This window comes from Vigna angularis, chromosome 3 (genome assembly GCF_016808095.1).
Source record: "Vigna angularis cultivar LongXiaoDou No.4 chromosome 3, ASM1680809v1, whole genome shotgun sequence".
Taxonomy (NCBI): Eukaryota; Viridiplantae; Streptophyta; class Magnoliopsida; order Fabales; family Fabaceae; genus Vigna; species Vigna angularis.
In genome coordinates, this window is record NC_068972.1 from 35,345,588 (window position 1) to 35,363,585 (window position 17,998).

General features: G+C 33.1%; 1 protein-coding gene and 1 pseudogene across 1 annotated transcript in view; one reads left to right on the forward strand and one right to left on the reverse strand.

Annotated features, from left to right (window-relative positions):
• Positions 1-10,463, reverse strand: part of LOC108326223 (inosine triphosphate pyrophosphatase) — a 28,348-nt gene extending 17,885 nt beyond the window's left edge. The window contains exon 1 of the mRNA XM_017559595.2: positions 10,368-10,463. The gene's annotated coding sequence lies outside the window, so the exon portion shown is untranslated. The remainder of the gene's footprint in view (positions 1-10,367) is intronic.
• A 99-nt stretch (positions 10,464-10,562) lies between these two features.
• On the forward strand, positions 10,563-17,743 carry LOC108324470 (uncharacterized; annotated as a pseudogene).
• The last annotated feature ends 255 nt before the right edge of the window (positions 17,744-17,998 follow it).

Genomic DNA, 17,998 nt, shown 5'->3' on the forward strand with positions numbered 1-17,998 from the left:
AAAAAAAAAATTCAAACTCACAAAGAAACAAGTTAGCAGTAACTGCACTATGAATTTGTTCTTCTTCCCCTTTTTTATTAGAAGCAAAAAGAATAATCATCTCCTCCTCAAAAGGTGCTCCCCTCTTTAAAATAATGTATGCACAATATTTGAACAAGAGAACATTTTATTTAGTGGTAGAGAAAATGTCATTCTTAGCATAAGAAAATACATAGATATTTAGAAGCATCTTTCTAATTTGAAACAAAACAAACAAGAAAACAAACAAACACAAGGCCTAAAGTCTAAAATTCTGGACTAGTTGGTTTTTATGGAGGATGAAGATTGAGATGATTTTCAATGTTCCCAAGACGGGTGTCAAAGTCGTTAAATTAGTCAATCACATATTCTTCATGAGTTTGCTGCCACTCAAAGATTTGATCAAAATGGGCTTGTTGAGCAAGACTCATGTCCTCTGGTTGTTTGGACAACCTGGCAAAATGTTCTTCCATGGCTAGGGTGGAAGATGAAGGCATTTGGGAAGGACCAGCGTCAGAAGGAGCAGCAGCTCGGACTGGTTCAGCCATGTGAGCGTCCATATCATCATCTTCATTATCTTGGTGATCGTCATCCTTGTGAATGATCACACGCCCACGAGCAACAAAACCCATTTGGCGAAACATTGTCTCCTCAATTTCAGTGCCAATTACTCGGATGGATTGAGTAAGCTCTCCTTCCACAGTTACTCCTTTGTATTCAAGAATTTTAGAAATGAGGAGTGCATAAGGAAGATGATAGGCATGATACTTTTTAGCCTTCAGCATAATGTTTGAGATGAGTGCAGGCCAATCAATATGTATGTGATTTAAAATCCCATACAGAAGAAGAAGATCCTGCTTAGAACATTGAGCATGATTTGTGGCACGGGGGCACAAAAGCCACACTATCAGATAATGAATTAACCGTTCTTCAACTTTGAAGCCGCCCACCAGTAATTGACGACGATTTTTTTGTTGTTCAGGATGAAGGAGAAAGGATTATAAGGCAAGGAGGCGGTTGAAATCTGGCACCCCAAGATGAACTTTCACAGCATCATCCCAAATGGTGAGCTGTGCAACATTTGTCCAAATGTCATCATCCAAAATAATGGGAACCCCTTTTACCTTGGTTGTGATGATTCCCTCGCGGTACCTCAGGTTGAAGTAGAACACTCTTATGAGATCAGGGTATATACACCCCTTTTGTTCTATAAGATGAGTGAGACCTTGAGCCCTAAATAGATCAGGGAATTGGAAGCCATAGAATCAGTAGAAATCTAAACGGATGAATTTTACAGCCAGAATCTGACGCTCTTGCATGAAGTGAATATATTATGCATGCTCTTCTTGATCAGAGATCCATCCTTCAATGGTTGTAGGGCGAGGAGCACGGGGTCTGGATGAAGAAGCTCTCGCTGCCCTTCTGCGAGGTCTTCTTGATTCAACCATGGCAAGATGAGAGAATTTGGATATGTGAATAGTGATGAGAGGAAGAGGGAATGTTGATGCAAGAATGAATTGGACAGAGTTTTGGAGGCAAAAAAGTAGCTATTAATCGATTATGAGCGGTTATTTATAGGAAAGATTGAAAAACTAGTCGTTTATGACCGTTCATAGCCGTTTATAGTCGTTGTAACGACTCTATTTTGGGCTCTGCACGCGTGATAATCGATTATTGTACGTGATAATCAATTATCTGTTCATAAGTTAATTTCCATAAATTGCATGATAATCGATTGTCTGTTCATGACTACCCAGATTTCAGTGCAAGTTAGGATAATCGATTATGACTCGTAATAATCGATTATGGGCCAATGGAAACCTTTTCTACAAGCTCGAAATAATCGATTATATTCCTATAATAATGGATTAAATACGTTGGGAATACGAAAAACTTCAAAAGAAAATCATGAATCTTAAGATTAAGACATATCTATAACTCCTAAATTCTAATAGGTTTATTGCACTAGTGTTGTCACATTTCAGAGGAATGTGATCAAGGAAGATATCAAAATCCTCCCATTGTTGTTTTATCCACAAGATTTGGGCACACAATTGTCAGCTGCTATATATTCAGCTTCAGTGGTAAACAAAGCTACACACGCTTGTTTCTTTGAGTGCCATGACACTAAAGAACAACCCAGAAAATGACAAGTACCACTGAATGAAAACAATCATAGAGAAACTCAAAATCAAGAAGTGGATCCCAGAAGCTACAAACAACCTCGTGCCCTCTCCCTGGACAACATCATTGGAGACATTTCAAAAGGAATAACTACTAGACACAATGTAAACAATTTTTGCTTAACGGTAGCTTTTGTGTCTCAGATAGAACCCATGAATATAAAAGAAGCTCTTCAAGATGTTAAGTGGTGTGTTGCTATGCAAGAAGAGCTAAATCAATTTGAAAGGAATGACGTTTCGAAACTCATTCCTAGAAAAGAAGACTATCAAGTCATAGGGACAAAATGGGTTTTCAGAAACAAGCTTAATGAAGATGGAAACATCGCAAAGAATAAAGCAAGGCTAGTTGCAAAGGGATACTGTCAAGAGGAAGGTATAGATTATGATGAGAGCTACGCCCCAGTGGCCAGGTTAGAAGCAATTAGACTTTTACTTGCTTATGCATCATTGAAGAAATTTAAACTATATCAAATGGATGTAAAAAGTGCATTTTTGAATGGTTTTATAAAAGAGGAGGTATATGTTAGTCAACCTCCTGGATTTTGAAGATTTCAAATTTCCTGATCATGTGTATAAACTGAAAAAGGCATTGTATGCCCTTAAACAGGCATCCAGGTCTTGGTATGAAAGACTTAGTACTTTCTTGATTGAGAATGATTTTTCTAGAGGAAAGGTTGATTCAACCTTATTTATTAAGAAAGTAGGAAAACAAATCTTGATTGTTCAAGTGTATGGAGATGATATTATCTTTGGATCTACAGATGATTCATTGTGTGAGGGATTTGGAAATATAATGCAAGGTGAGTTTGAGATGTCTATGATGAGTGAGCTTAATTTCTTCTTAGGACTGCAAATAAAGCAAATGGATGAGGGAACTTTTGTCTCCCAAACTAAATATTGTAGAGAAGTGCTTAAGAAGTTTGGAATGGATACTTGTAAGGAAGCTAATACCCCTATGGCAACTTCTTGCTACTTAGAAAAGGATGAATCTGGTGAAGAAGTAAATAAAACTATGTTTAGAGGAATGATAGGATATCTACTGTATCTAACTGCTAGTAGACGAGACATTATGCAAAGTGTATGTGTGTGTGCTAGGTACCAAGCAAATCCTAAGGAATCTCATTTAACAGCTGTCAAAAGGATTTTGAAATACCTTAAAGGGACCACCTCATTTGGACTTTGGTATCCCTCCAATGCTACACCTAGCTTAATAGGATATTCTGATGCAGATTATGGTGGCAGTAAAATTGATAGGAAAAGTACTATTGGAACTTGTCCTTTTCTGGGCTGTTCTTCAGTGTCATGGCACTAAAGAAACAAGCGTGTGTAGCCTTGTCTACTACTGAAGCTGAATACATTGTTGCTGGAAATTGTTGTGCCCAAATTCTCTAGATGAAACAACAGTTGGAGGATTTTGATATCTTCCTTGATCACATTCCTCTGAAATGTGGCAACACTAGTGCTATAAACCTAACCAAGAACCCCATAATGCACTCAAGAACTAAGCATATTGAGATTAGACATCATTTCTTAAGAGACCATATTCAAAAAGGAGATTGCCAAATAGAACACATTAATACCTTGCATCAATTAGCAGACATATTTACAAAAGCATTGCCTAAGGATAGATTCTATGAACTCAGACGAGAGTTAGGAGTGTTAGACATGTCTTAGAATTAAGAATTCTGCTATTTTTGGACTTTTCGTAACTTCAGCGTATTTAATCGATTATCTGAACAGACACTCGATTATTCTTGGCTTTTGAGAAAAGCCTCATAATCGCAAATAATGGATTATCTTATGGAATAATCGATTATCCTGACTCAAACCCAAAACTGGGCATTTATGAACAAATAATCGATTATCTTCATCCATAATTGATTATCATGCAATTTTTGGAAATTAACTTATGAACAGATAATCGATTATTATCACTTACAATAATCGATTATCGCGCGTGCAAAGCCCAAAATAGAGTCGTTACAACGATTATAAACGACTATAAACGGCCATAAACGGCTAGTTTTCGAATTCTTCCTATAAATAGCCCCTTATAATCGATTAGCAGTCACACTTTTGCACCCAAAACACTGCTCAACTCAAATCTGCACCAGATTTTCCCTCTCCTTTCATCTCTACTCACACATCACAATCTCAATGGTTGATTCAAGAAGATCACACAGAAGGCCAGCTGGTGCTTCCTCTTCCAGACCCCATGCCCCTCGACCAACAACCATTGACGGTTGGATCTTCGATCAAGAGAAACATGTTGAATACGTTCACCTCTGGCAAGAACGTCGGATAATGGTGGTCAAATTCATCCGACTTGATTTCTACAGATTCTATGGGTTCTGGTTTCCAGATTTATTTGGCGCTCAAGGTCTCACGCATCTCGTAGAACAAAAAGGATGCATATACCCTGATCTCATCCGTGTCTTCTATTTCAATCTACGTTACCACATTGGGATCTTCACAACAAAGGTAAATGGGGTGCCAATTATATTGGATGATGATATCTGGACAAATGTTGCACAACTATCTGGGATGATGCTGTCAAAGTTCATCTTGGAGTCCCAGATTTCAACCGCCTTCTTACTTTTCATTCTTTTCTGAGACACTCTCAACAGCAAACAAATCGTCGTCAACTGTTAGTGGGCGAATTCAAGGTGGAAGAACGCCTAATTGATTATCTAATTGTATGGCTTTTATGCCCCCGTGCCACCAATCATGTTCAATGCTCTGAGCAGGATCTTCTTCTATTGTATGGGATTCTAAATTACATACACATTGATTGGCCTGCACTTATCTCCGACATTATGCTGAAGGCTAAGAAGTATCATGCTTATCATCTTCCCTATGCACTTCTCACTTCTCGAATTCTTGAATACAAAGGAGTAAATGTGGAAGGTGAACTCACTCAAGCCATCCAAGCCATTGGAACTAAAATTGGGGAGACAACGTTTCGCCAAATGGGATTTATTGCTCGTGGCCGCGTGATCATTCACAAGGATGATGATCACCAAGATGTTGACAATGACGATATGGACGCTCATACGGTTGAACCAGTACAAGTTGCTGCTCCTACTGATGTCGGTCCTTCCCAAATGCCTTCATCTTCCACCCTATCCATGGAGGAACATTTTGTCAGGTTGTCCAAACAACTAGAGGACCTGAGTCTTGCTCAACAAGCTCATTTTGATCAAATCTTTGAGTGGCAACAAACTCATGAAGAATATGTTATTGACCAGTTCAACGACTTTGACACTCGTCTTGGGAACATTGAAAATTGCCTCAATCTTCAACCTCCAGAAAGACCACCCAGTCCGGAGTTTTAGTATTAGGATTTTATGTTAGTTTGCTTGATTGATTATTTGTTTTGACTTCATATGATGTTTCTAAATGCTCATGTCTTTCTTTATGATGAAATTGTATTCCCTCTTTTCATGAATAAAATGCCTTCTTGTTCTATTGCATACATTCTTTTAGTAAGGGGGAGATCATATTAAGGGGGAGCATTCTTATTCATCTTTTTGCTTATGATCAAAAAGGGGGAGAAGAATCAACTCCTAGTGTCGTTGTTGCTAACCCGTTTTCGTTGTCTTTTAGTTTGTATTTTATGCAGATAACCCAAAGTTGCTTTTAAACAAGTGAATTTTTTTATCATCATCAAAAAGGGAGAGATTGTTACCAATAAGGCGCATTGGTACTTTGAAGATAAATGATTTTGATGATGCTGCAAGAAATAAACTCGAAGAATCAAGTTATAATTATTTTAAAAGCACTTTTGTAGTTTGCAAATGTATTAGGAAATATTTTAAACATGTAAAGCTTAGAAATCTCGTATCTTTAAAATAGTTACACATATAATCGATTATGTGATGGAATAATCGATTATCATGAGCTTTCTTGAAAAACCATTTCGCTCTGGAATAATCGATTGATTATTACTTCAAATAATCGATTATCACTGGTCCTGATGAGAACTGCCCAAGTCCCTGGAATAATCGATTGTTTCTCAGAATAATCGATTATCACTTTTTGAAAAACCCTGTAACGAACTTGAATAATTGATTATCACTAACAATAATCGATTATCACTGGCAGTTGTAATGTGTCTTTTCAATTTCAGACCAGCTGGCTATATATATAGTTGTTTTAAAACCCTTAGAGGATTGGTTAACCTGAGCTTTTTGAGAGTACAGTGTAATCTGAGGAAATTCCAAAAAGTTAGTTCATTGCATTGTCTGGTCTTGTGAATAGGAGAAGCTCGCACTTTGTGTGTCAAAGGTCGGAGTGATTCCCTTCAAGTTGGCAAAGCTGCTATCTTCCAGTTCGTTGGTCGAAGGAAGATTGTTTCTGCACTGTTCTGGTTCGTTGGTCGAAGGAAAGTGTAGGTTGTCGCTTTCGGTTCATTTGGTCGAAGGAAGTTCCCTTCCAGTTCGTTCGTCGAAGGAAGGTTTCATCTTTACATTCATTTTATTGTAATCTGTTAAACTAATTTTAGTGAAAATGTTAATCACTTTTTATAGTGATTAACAACTGGACATAGAATCTTTTGATTCGAACCAAGATAAAAATTTTGTGTGTGAATTTTTCTACTCCCTACACTCTTTATATTTTTTTTCCGCACATTAACTGTTCGATAAAATCTCTCTAAGAAAATCAATTTTATAAAAACAGACTATCGTAACTTGATTTGTGACCGTAACACGCTTTACGCTTATTTTATTCCGCTGCGTGAATCTACGATATCGGTTGTCCTAATACCGACAGAAGGCGTCAATACCGCAAGCCACAGTCAATGCCTTCACCTCTACCGCACCGTCGAGACCGCCACCGTGAGCAACCTTGTCGCCGCTACCGTAGAGCAAAACGCGCCACCACCCATAGCCTCTTCTTCGCGCCGTAAGCAGCGGCGTCATTCAAACCTTCCTCACGAGTTCTTCCCTCATCCAAAACGCAATCAGTAGCGAACTACTACACCTCCATCGCGACGCAGAAGCGATCTAGTGTCCCCCCATCATCTCGTGCAAATCATGTTTTCTCCTTGGCAGTTCTTAATCTGCAAACCCAAAAAATCATCCCAAAATTAGAAACAAAAACCCTAGAATTTCGCAGCCCCAATTCGCGCCTTCACCTTCCTTTAATCGTGAACTCCAACACCTTCCACCTACATCAGAAAACAGAAACCACGAAGAACCCTAAACACAAAACCCCATTCGTTAAAATCTTAAATTACAGAAACCCAGAACAATGTGCCTTCTCCTTGCACCTCTTCGAACCATCTTCATTTGTCGGCATCACAAAGCTCGCCTAGACAGTGTCGTGAAGGAGAAGGAGCGAACCTTATTCTCATAATAAATTTTGTCACATAAAAAACTCTTAAATTTAAAAAAAATTTCACGTAATAAAACACTTTTTACATCAGCGTGGATCACGTCATCACATTTTAACACCGTCTGTGAAAACTTAACGGACAAGGCTTGGCTTAATTTTTCAAATATTTGGACCCAATTGAGACATTTTGTAAATATATGGACCCAATTGAGACAATTGAAAAAAACGAGGACCCACTCGAGATTGCCCAACAAATATGAGAACGATCCGAGGGTTTAAACCTTTTTTTTTTCATCTTTCTGGAAGGATAAGAAGATGTCTAAAACCAGCTATGCCAGATTCAACTTCTTGGTTCCCCAGAACGTTGATATTATTAAGGTTATTTTTTTTATGGTAGGATAAACGAATCTTAAAAGCTATAGTTGGTACATCCGATCATAAAGCAGCCCTGGTCTGATCTAGTAAGTTGTGACATATGACTGACATTTATGGTAAGTTTGATTCGCCAAACATTTGATTCTTCTCCAATGACCATTTATAATGATATTTTATTATTATTAATTTAATTTGGATTTTGTATGATTTCTGTGATGAATGTATTTTATGATGTTGGATATAATATGAGTCTCGGGGAAAAACTCTATAATGACATGATATTAGTGTATGTGTTGATGTTGAGGGTCCTGTTGTTGGTGATTAACCTAATACTCTAATAATTATGCAGTCTCAAATAGAGAATGATGTGTTATGTGGTGAGAATGGTAGTAATCTATGTTCAATTATGGTCATAGATGTTAACGGACTAACCTTGTGGGTGATATGATAGATTGTATTTGGCCAAAATTATGTTGTGAGAGGAGTAGAGGTCACCACAAGTGCATGATCACACGAGACTTTCATCAACATTATATCCGGAAAATAGAGTTTAGTATAATAGTTGCATCTTACATGAATTTATGGTGAATGCATTATGCATAATAATAATGTTATGCCTCCTTTTAGAATTTTGCATGATAGTTCACCCTTACTTATTTGTTTGTACCGGAAAAATCATATTTTGTGGTGATCATATAACGCACATGTTATACAGGAGCAGATGAAGGAACAACGTCTGAACCAAGCAGGACGTAGCAAATTAATAGAAAATAGTTTTAGAAAAGAAAAAGTATGAGTGTTTTATGTGAGGTTTGAAAGAATAATGTATTTCAGTCTGAACTCTTTTATTATCCTTAATGGATGATTGTAAAGTTGTATGATATTTATATTATTTATGAAATGTCTACTGAGAATTTGAAGTGTCACGAAAGACACAACAAATAAATTATCACATAATTTTTATAAATTAAAAAATTACATTATATTTTTTATCTTAATAACTAAAAATTATTTTAGAACTTATTAACATTTTTGTTATAGTAAAAAAAATTATATTTATACGGATATTTTTCACTAGTTAAAGATAACTAAAAAATTATATTAAGTTCAAAAAGTATATTTATAAAAATTTTAAGATAATAAAATCTGATAAAGAATAAAATTGATTAAAAAATTGTGCATAGTAAATACAATAAATTTTTATTAGAGAAAGAGAGAGTAAATTTAATTATTTTTAAATACAAAATTTATTAAAATATTATATTTATAATAAAATATGACAATTTTATTTTTTAAACACATTTCTTGAGATCGTTTTATCAAAATCACCATGTTTTTTATTCTTCAAAATCAGTCAAAATATTTTATAATATTGAGAAAATTGTCAACTAACTTTCACAGAAAATTGTGTACAGTATCAATCCTTTTTATCAAAATCACACCATATTATTGTTTTATCAAAATATTTTATAATATTGATTGAGAAAATTTTGCAAATAACTTTCACAGAAAATTTTGTGTACGGTTATCGATCTATCAAAAGAAATTTCTGAGCAACAGTGACCATAAAATAATATACCACGAATGTTGAAAAGAATAATTTGTATGTATGTAAATTAAAATAATTATATTATAAGGAAATAATAATTATTGATGAACTTTTAAGTGAAAAATAATCTCAATCTATATTGAGAAGAAAATATAATTAACTAATATTTTAAATTATTAACTATTATTTAATATTAAATCAAAAATTTACAATTATTTTATGTCAATAAAACAATTCAAATTTAAAATAATTTTAGTTTAGCGTTTTTAATAAATTTTAGAAGAAAAACATAAACGATCACAGTCCATAAACCTAATTTTACTTTTTTATTATAATAAAAAATAAAAATGAGTTCTTTTAATTACTATTAAAATAAAAATATTAAATTTATAGAACTTATATTCCAAAAAAATAAAATAATTTATATTAATAAAAATAAAATAATAGTGAAATGTGTATATAATCAATTAAGAATATTAATTAATAGATATTCAAAATGCGTATGTCAGAAGGCAGGGGAAATTGGGTATGTCAGCAGGGTAAACAGAAACCTCTCTAACAATACTAGTTACCTTACTATAACAAGAATTCAAAACTCTAATCGTTAGAGTTTTACCATTCAAATAACTGGAACCCTAATTTAAATTTAAACTGTTCTAAAGAGAACTGCAAAGTCTGAATGGTTGAACATTAACCAGTTTAATAGACGAACAAGCAATGCAAAAGGATGGAATGGATGATTAAATCAACACAATCATTTGTCAAACCCTAAACAGAAGCAAGCTCTATATCACTTCAATGCAATAAGTTCGAAAGATGAGAAGACAAAACCCTAACAAATTCAAGAACCAAAATAGATTAAATAGATTCAATGTAATTTACACAGGCGCGAAAGAAGAACTAACCTTGAATGCACTAGCTGTTCCCAAACGCACTGGCTGAATCTTGAAGAGAAGAATGCTGAGGTTCTGAACTTTGGAATGAGCCTATATATAGCGTAGAAATCACCGTCCTGTGTTTTTGACCGTTATGGATCTGACGGCTCATGATGCTTGAGAATCTGTTTTCTTAAGGCCAAGGCATTTGTTGGGAGTGAACACATGGCGAAGTCTAATTGCTTGCCTCATGTTGCTAATATAAAAGTTGGGTTGTTAAATGAAGTAACTTTTTTTAAGGGGTGTAAAAACAATTTTTTTTTTAATTTGAAAATGATAAACCAGAAAAATAAAATTTAAGAAGAATTATCAAATAAGAAAAGTAGTTCAATAAAATATAAATGGTGTTTTTTTACTTCTAACGTTCCAGTTGAGAAACTTTAGCAATTATTTTTTAAAATAAAAAATAAATACATTCAAAACCAAATTTGAAGCCGTTGAAGATGTTTTGTCTGTTTGTTTTTTCTCGCCTTCTGTCTCCCTCGTTTTACCTAAAACATTTCCTCAACTAAAAAATTGAATTAAATCAAAATATGAATAAATATATTCTGTATTAAATTATAAAATTAAAATATGAATAAATTAAGAAAATCATTTGGAATACTTAATTATTAATGCAAACCCATCTTGACTTTTATGATTTTTATTTTTGTGAATTAAATCTTAAGAATTAGTTATTTATCGAAAAAGAAAAGAAAAATAATAATAAAGAAAAGAAAGAAAAAAATCGAAATTTTAAAGAAACTAAAAGGAAAGATAATTTCAATCACTCAAAAACTAAATAAATGATTTTTGTTTATCTTATTAAAACATATTATAAAATGCAAACATGGGTTACTCTTATTACGTTTATATTAATAAGTTGAATTATAAAAATTCAATTTAAAACAAGAAAAACAAATTTATATAACTTTCTTTATAAAATGTTAACAAATCAATCAACTTTTAAAAATTATAAAAAATAATATAAAAACTTTCAAATCTTTAAAAAAATTCACGGATATTATTTAAAATTTACTGGTATCCGTATATACCGACAAATATTAATATATATATATATATATATATATATATATATATATAAAATATATTTTTAAAATAAAAATGAAATAAAATTATAAAAAAGTATATAAAATATAAATTAAATTAAATTTAAATATAAATTTATTTTTGATTAAATTTAACCTAATAAAATATAAAATAATTTTATTTTAACTTTAATTTAATTTAATAAAATATAAATTAAATTTTTATTTTTACTTTTTATGGGTGACAGGTACTCGCAGGCCGGATAGTATAATACTCATCCGACCTATTTACAAGCAACGGATATTAAAATACCCACTATCCGTAGATCATAAATATCTGCATATACTAACTATTCGTAATAGATTTTATCCGCAGATACCCACGAGCTGTGAGTTTTTTTTCCAAACTTACACATGGTATTTCCAAATATGTAATATTATAGCTAGTCTAAATACATCTTCATCTTTCAAGAGACATCTCATTTGCTTAAACTAAGATTAGAAAGTTAACTTTATGTTAATCATAGGATTAATGGTAGATTAAGTGTAATAATTAGCTGAACATCATCATTAAGATTATGTCTACTCTAAATAGTCATTTCTTTGTGTGTTCACACATACTTTTCCTTTTCATATGCTTACATTGCTTTTACTATTTTACTTAAGCTTTGGTCAAAACCCTATCATATAAATAAGGTCAAGCCTTTCCGGTAAACTTACACTGGAATATGAAAATCAAAGAGATTTGTGAGAATACTTGAAGAGTATGAAACTTTTTTATTTTGATTCTTATTTTGAAATTATTTTTTAAGTGGTGAAATTCTCTTGCACCTAACATTGGAATTACTTCTCAAGGTGGTGTATTCTTCTCTTTTATAGCCTTAATCAAATTTCTACTTTCTTTTGTAACTTTGATCACATTTTTGCCTTGTTTCTCTAATGTTTTATAACTGTCTTCAACCTCCAAGGTTGTTTCATCTTTAACACCTATTTGAGTTGATAGATCCATCTACCTTTCAACAAACACATCACTAGATTGTATCATTTCCGATACATCAAAACAAGACCAAATATATCAGCTCAAGAGGTATTTGAGAACTTCATTGATACCTTTAAAATAGGTTTTGAATTTCTTACTTTATTATATACGTGATTCACATGCATTTGCTTTGAATGACATTACTTGCAAACTCCTTTCGAGGTTTAGTTTTTGTTAGTTTAAGAGTGACCTCTTGATAGCATTCCACACTTTATATGTTAGAATCAATTATCTTCTTCAATAATCATGACACAAGAGATCTTCTAAGCAAACAATTCATCCACATCAATTTTATGAAGTTTTCCTTATCTATATGAAGTAAACAATTTAGTCTCTTCCATATTTCAAACTACGCATCAATATTTGTTTAAAACAACATCACACTCACTAACACACAATACTAAGTAGATTGTGATTCACACCATTTACTAAAAGATTTTTTTTTTCAATACATGGTAAATATTTTGTACTTATTCGATCGACTCAAGTTATCCTCTCATGTTTGTTTTCTTTGAATATTATCCTACCTCCTTTCTTATTTCTTAGTTATTGAAACATACCTTTTGTATGTCATATATTGCGAGCATCTATCGTTTTGGTACTGGTCTTCATGTTTCCATTGAAAATATATTCAAATGGATTATTCTACTTTTAGGTATCCACACAACATTGGATCCTCTTAGTTAGTAAGTTTATGTACGGTTCCTACTTACAAAGACTACTAAATGATGCATTATGATGTTTTAGATGATGCACACACTTTAATAAGGAAATTTTGTTCAAAACCAATCCTTGTTTTATCATGGGGTCTCTTTGATTTTCTTGTAAGAAGATTGAGATATTGTCATCCAATAGTATATCACGATAGGATTTTTCTTAATTAAGCATTCTCACATAGTAGATAGTTTATTGTTTTGTTATTGTCTTGTTAGCATCTTCTACTTTAGTTTTTTATTCAATACTTTTAATAATTCAAAAAAAAATTTTGTTTAATTTATCAGAATATATTCGTCCTAAGCTTTAAGGTTATTCAACAAACTTTTTTTTCTCCTAACTCAAATTTTGTTCATAGTACCAAACTAAAGGTTATGCTTTTAAAAAGCTTTGTCTAAATTCTCAAACTCTTTGGAAATATTTTGAATTTTTAGATTTTTGAAAACTTCAATAAGTATTAGATATGACTTCATAAGCTTGAGTAACGTCGTTTAAATTTGTCTTTATCATAATCATCAAATAATTGATCATATGAAGTGTCTCCCATGTCACTGAGAGGAGTTAAGGTTTTCTCATATGGATAAAGGTTTGTTTGATTTTTGTTAATTTCTTACTAGAAGAGATATAGGAAAATTTGATACCATGTAAGTTATAAGTTAACTCATAAATATATATATATATATATATAATGAAATTATTTTAGATTCAAAATCTTAACATAATCAATTTGTAAATATTTATTTTTATGTCACTCAATTTTTTTTTTCTTAAACACATACTTCAATTCTTGCCATGGTTGATTTTCATAGGTAGTATACATTCATTTGATATAATATGGTGTGATACCATACAAATATTAAACTTAAAACATAACAGTTCATCAAAAAATCCAAACTGGAATATTGTTTAAAATTACATTACAAAAATAACATTATTCAAATACATTTCCAAAATCCCAAATAAATTTCTCAGCACATCTCGTTGCGTTAAACATCTCTTGTCTCTCCTAAAATTTTATCGACTCTCGTACAACACATACATTAAACGATCATCGCACAATACAAACAAGTAGGGTTGAGTTGACCACAAATATAAATCACAAGTCACATTCATATTCACAACTCAAAACATCCAATTCAAGTTATTTTCAATAGTATTAAAGTGCCAATAAAGGGTCATTATCTTATTCATAATCTACTCGGATTATATTTGTACTAGTTAATCTAATCCCTCTATCACTACATCTTCAAATGTAAAACATTCATAATTTCTCATACTTTACCAAGCAAAACAAATCAATCCTCATGCAGTTTTAGACATGACTCAATTCTCGTCCTTCACACATAATTATTAGACATTGGTCCTTCACACACAACTATTGGACCCATCTTAGTTTTTGTCCTTCACACACAGTTAATGGACACTAGTCTGTCACACGCAACTATTGGACTCATCTCAATTCTTGTCCTTCACACGTAGTTATGGACTAATGGACATTATCTCAATAATATTCTACCTAAGATGCGAAATTAATTCTCCTAAGTACAAACATCTAGTTGAAAATCTGAATGGTCAAAGTATAGTAATATATCTCAAGAATAATAAATCAAAATTTTAACTTAATCTAACGGTAAATGAAGTGGGGATTGAGACTTTACCTAGGTTACTTAGAGACATAAAGAAAGTGGTGGTCATTTTACTCAAAAATTTCAAAATTAATTTCTCTAAATACATATCTTAAATTATAAATCTTGATGGTCAAAGTGGAACTATGTTTTATGAACCACATATAAAATTTTCATGTTGATCCAACAGTAGACTAATTAGAAATTAAGGTTTTACTAAAGTAACTTAGAAAATGGAAAAAATAAGAAAGACCTAATAAAAAAAAATCCAAATCCTCACATTATTGATTATTTCTATATGAAAAATTATTTTTCACTTTTGAAGGAGGAAAATAAATAAGTGAAAGCTTGTTAAGTACATTTCCAAGAAAGAGATGAGTGTCTCAATGAACAACTTAAGTACATTGTCTTTCCTTAGCCAAAGTACCCCAACTAGTTTCTCCCAATTTTCACATTATCCTCGTCTAAAAAAAAATCAATAAAGTAATCAAACTTTCACAACCCAAAAGTTTCACCCATAATATATTTTGAATCAAAGAACATAGAACAATCAAAAGAAAATTAGCATCTACTTACAATATTAGCATTTGCACATTCATAGATTCAATACAAAATCACAAACAATTTTCATCAACAATGCTCACACAGAAAACCAATAATAAGGATAGTTACTCCCAAATCACAACAATATTAAACTATCAATGTTCATTACAAAATAATAACAAAGAAAGGTCAATTTCTCTTACCTGATTCTACTTCCTCGATGAAGAACACTTCTTCAGGAGCTCTTTCTACCTTCTCTACAACTCATATTTTAACCCTAAAATCTCATTATTTACTACTAAACTCTTTCTCAATTTCGCTCTTTTTATGAAAAACTTCATTTTCTCATCCTTATTTATAATTGAAGTTAAGGTTACTATATCAGTCCTGTAGTTATACTACATTTCACTATAGCAGTATTGTAATTGTACTACATCTTTACTGTAACAGTATTGTATAACAACACATGTTTCACAATGTATTCTCACTATAGCATCGTACGTATTTCATGGAAGTATTATACATATTTTACTGTAGCATTATAAATAAAATTTTTCTATATTTATAAAAAAAATCTAACACTACAAAAATAATTAATTTTAGGAGAGGTTATTTTTCGGTGGTTTTTGAAACCCCGAAAATTTTCGGCGGTTCAGAACACAAACTGCCCCTAACATTTTTGTTTTTTGATTTTAAAAATAATTTTTCTGCGCCTTCATTCCTTCTGCTTTTTTTTTTCAAACTCTAATCCCTCCCCGTTGCCTACATTTCCCCCAAACCACTATCTTCATCTCCATTCCGCCTTCATTTTCTCCCAAACCATAATCTTCATTTCACTGCACCACAAGCACCATATCAATCTCGCCATTCTCCGCCACCACTGCCGGAAGCTTAATTCCACTCTCCGCTGCTTTTCCTCTTCCTTCTCTGAGAAGCATCACGCAAACTCCCCCAACTCCGATGACATTGTCGAGCTTCCTCTCTTTCCTCTCCCTCTGGTGCTCTTCCCCTGTGCCATCCTCCCCTTGCAGATCTTTGAGTTCTGCTACCGCATCATGATGCAAGCATTCCTTCAAACAGATTTTCGCTTCGGCGTCATCTACACGGATGTCGTCTCCGGAACTGTCGCCGTTGGCTGCGTCGACGAAGTCATAAAGCATGAGAGCCTCGTGGATGATCGCTTTTTCCTCATCTGTAAGGGCCAGGAACGGTTCCGAGTGAATAGTGTGGTGTGCACCAAACCCTACCTGGTCGCGCAGGTGACGTGGCTCGAGGACCGGCCATCTTCCTCCGCCGACCTCGATCTGGATAGGCTAGCCACCATGGAGGAGACCTACATGAAGGACATTGATTATCCAACCGGTTGGGAGGGAAACCGGAGAAGTAGGTTGGGGATTTGAGAAGAAACCTGTTTTACAACGACGTTCTCGTTCTTCGTTAGCGCACCTTTTAACATATTATGTTGATATCCTTTATTCCGAATTCCTTATTTGCATTGACATTGATTGTTGTTTGTTTTAACAAAATTTAACTTTTTCTTCACAGTGGTCACTTATGACACTTCTAAACTCAACTTTTAGCATGGAGAATCTGATTCACATTGGTTATCCTGGTGATCTATCATATGTTGTCCGTGTGACAAAGAAGCGGCTTTTGGATCGCAAGAAGCAACATTCAGATAGAAACATTTTGCAGTGCTTTGTTTTTGGGCCTAGGAAGGTTGGGAAATCTACATTATTGAATTCTTTTATTGAAAGGTTTTTCCTTTTTTGTGTTACCTTTAAGCTTATTGATATTATAATTTCCAACACCTTATACCTTGTTTAATCAATAATGTAGGCCATACTCTGAAGGTTACAATCCAACCAATGAAGATCGTTATGGTGTAAATGTAGTTGATGTTCCTATGATAAGTGATACCTGGTTGACATTTTTCAATAGCACTACTTACAAGGCAAAAAAACTGTCTTTCTTATTTGTTTCAGTACCTGCCCCTACTTCTATTTTATTCATTTTATAAATCTGAACTTTTGTTTCGTCTCTTAGTAAATTGTTTCTTTTTCAGGAAAACAAAAATATCTTGTGCTGAGAGAGATACGAGAAGATGGAGTTAGGAGCTCCTGTCCAATAAGGAGTCTTTGGCATCATGTGACATTGCAGTTCTTGTTCATGATAGGTGAACAAAAATTACCAATAGAGTTCCTTATAAATCTGTTCTGAAAGGTAAAATCCTCTGTTAATATAGTCGTCAATGGAACATGCACACTTTTATTTCTGACAAATTTTTGAAACCATTTTAATTACTATGTTTTTATGTTGTAGCACATAGTGTTTGTTTTGAAGGCTGAAAGTGCATCTGATAAGGTTGAATGGATTAAGAAGATAAATAGTGTTTGATAGGAGACTAATAGTCTATGAGAGGAGAAGGAAGAGTTAGTAGAGTTAGTTATTATAACGATCTTAACAGTTAGAAAGGGCGCGGGTTAGAATTGTATATATAGGAAGTAGTTATCTGCTAAAGGACACTTTTGGGACTGCTTACATTTTCTGTACAAGATTCGTTATTCCTGTGGGGGAGGTTAGGCTCCTATAGATACCCTATTTCTGACTTTCTTGCTGTTAATAATAAGAAGTGGAGCTTATCCAGTGCTT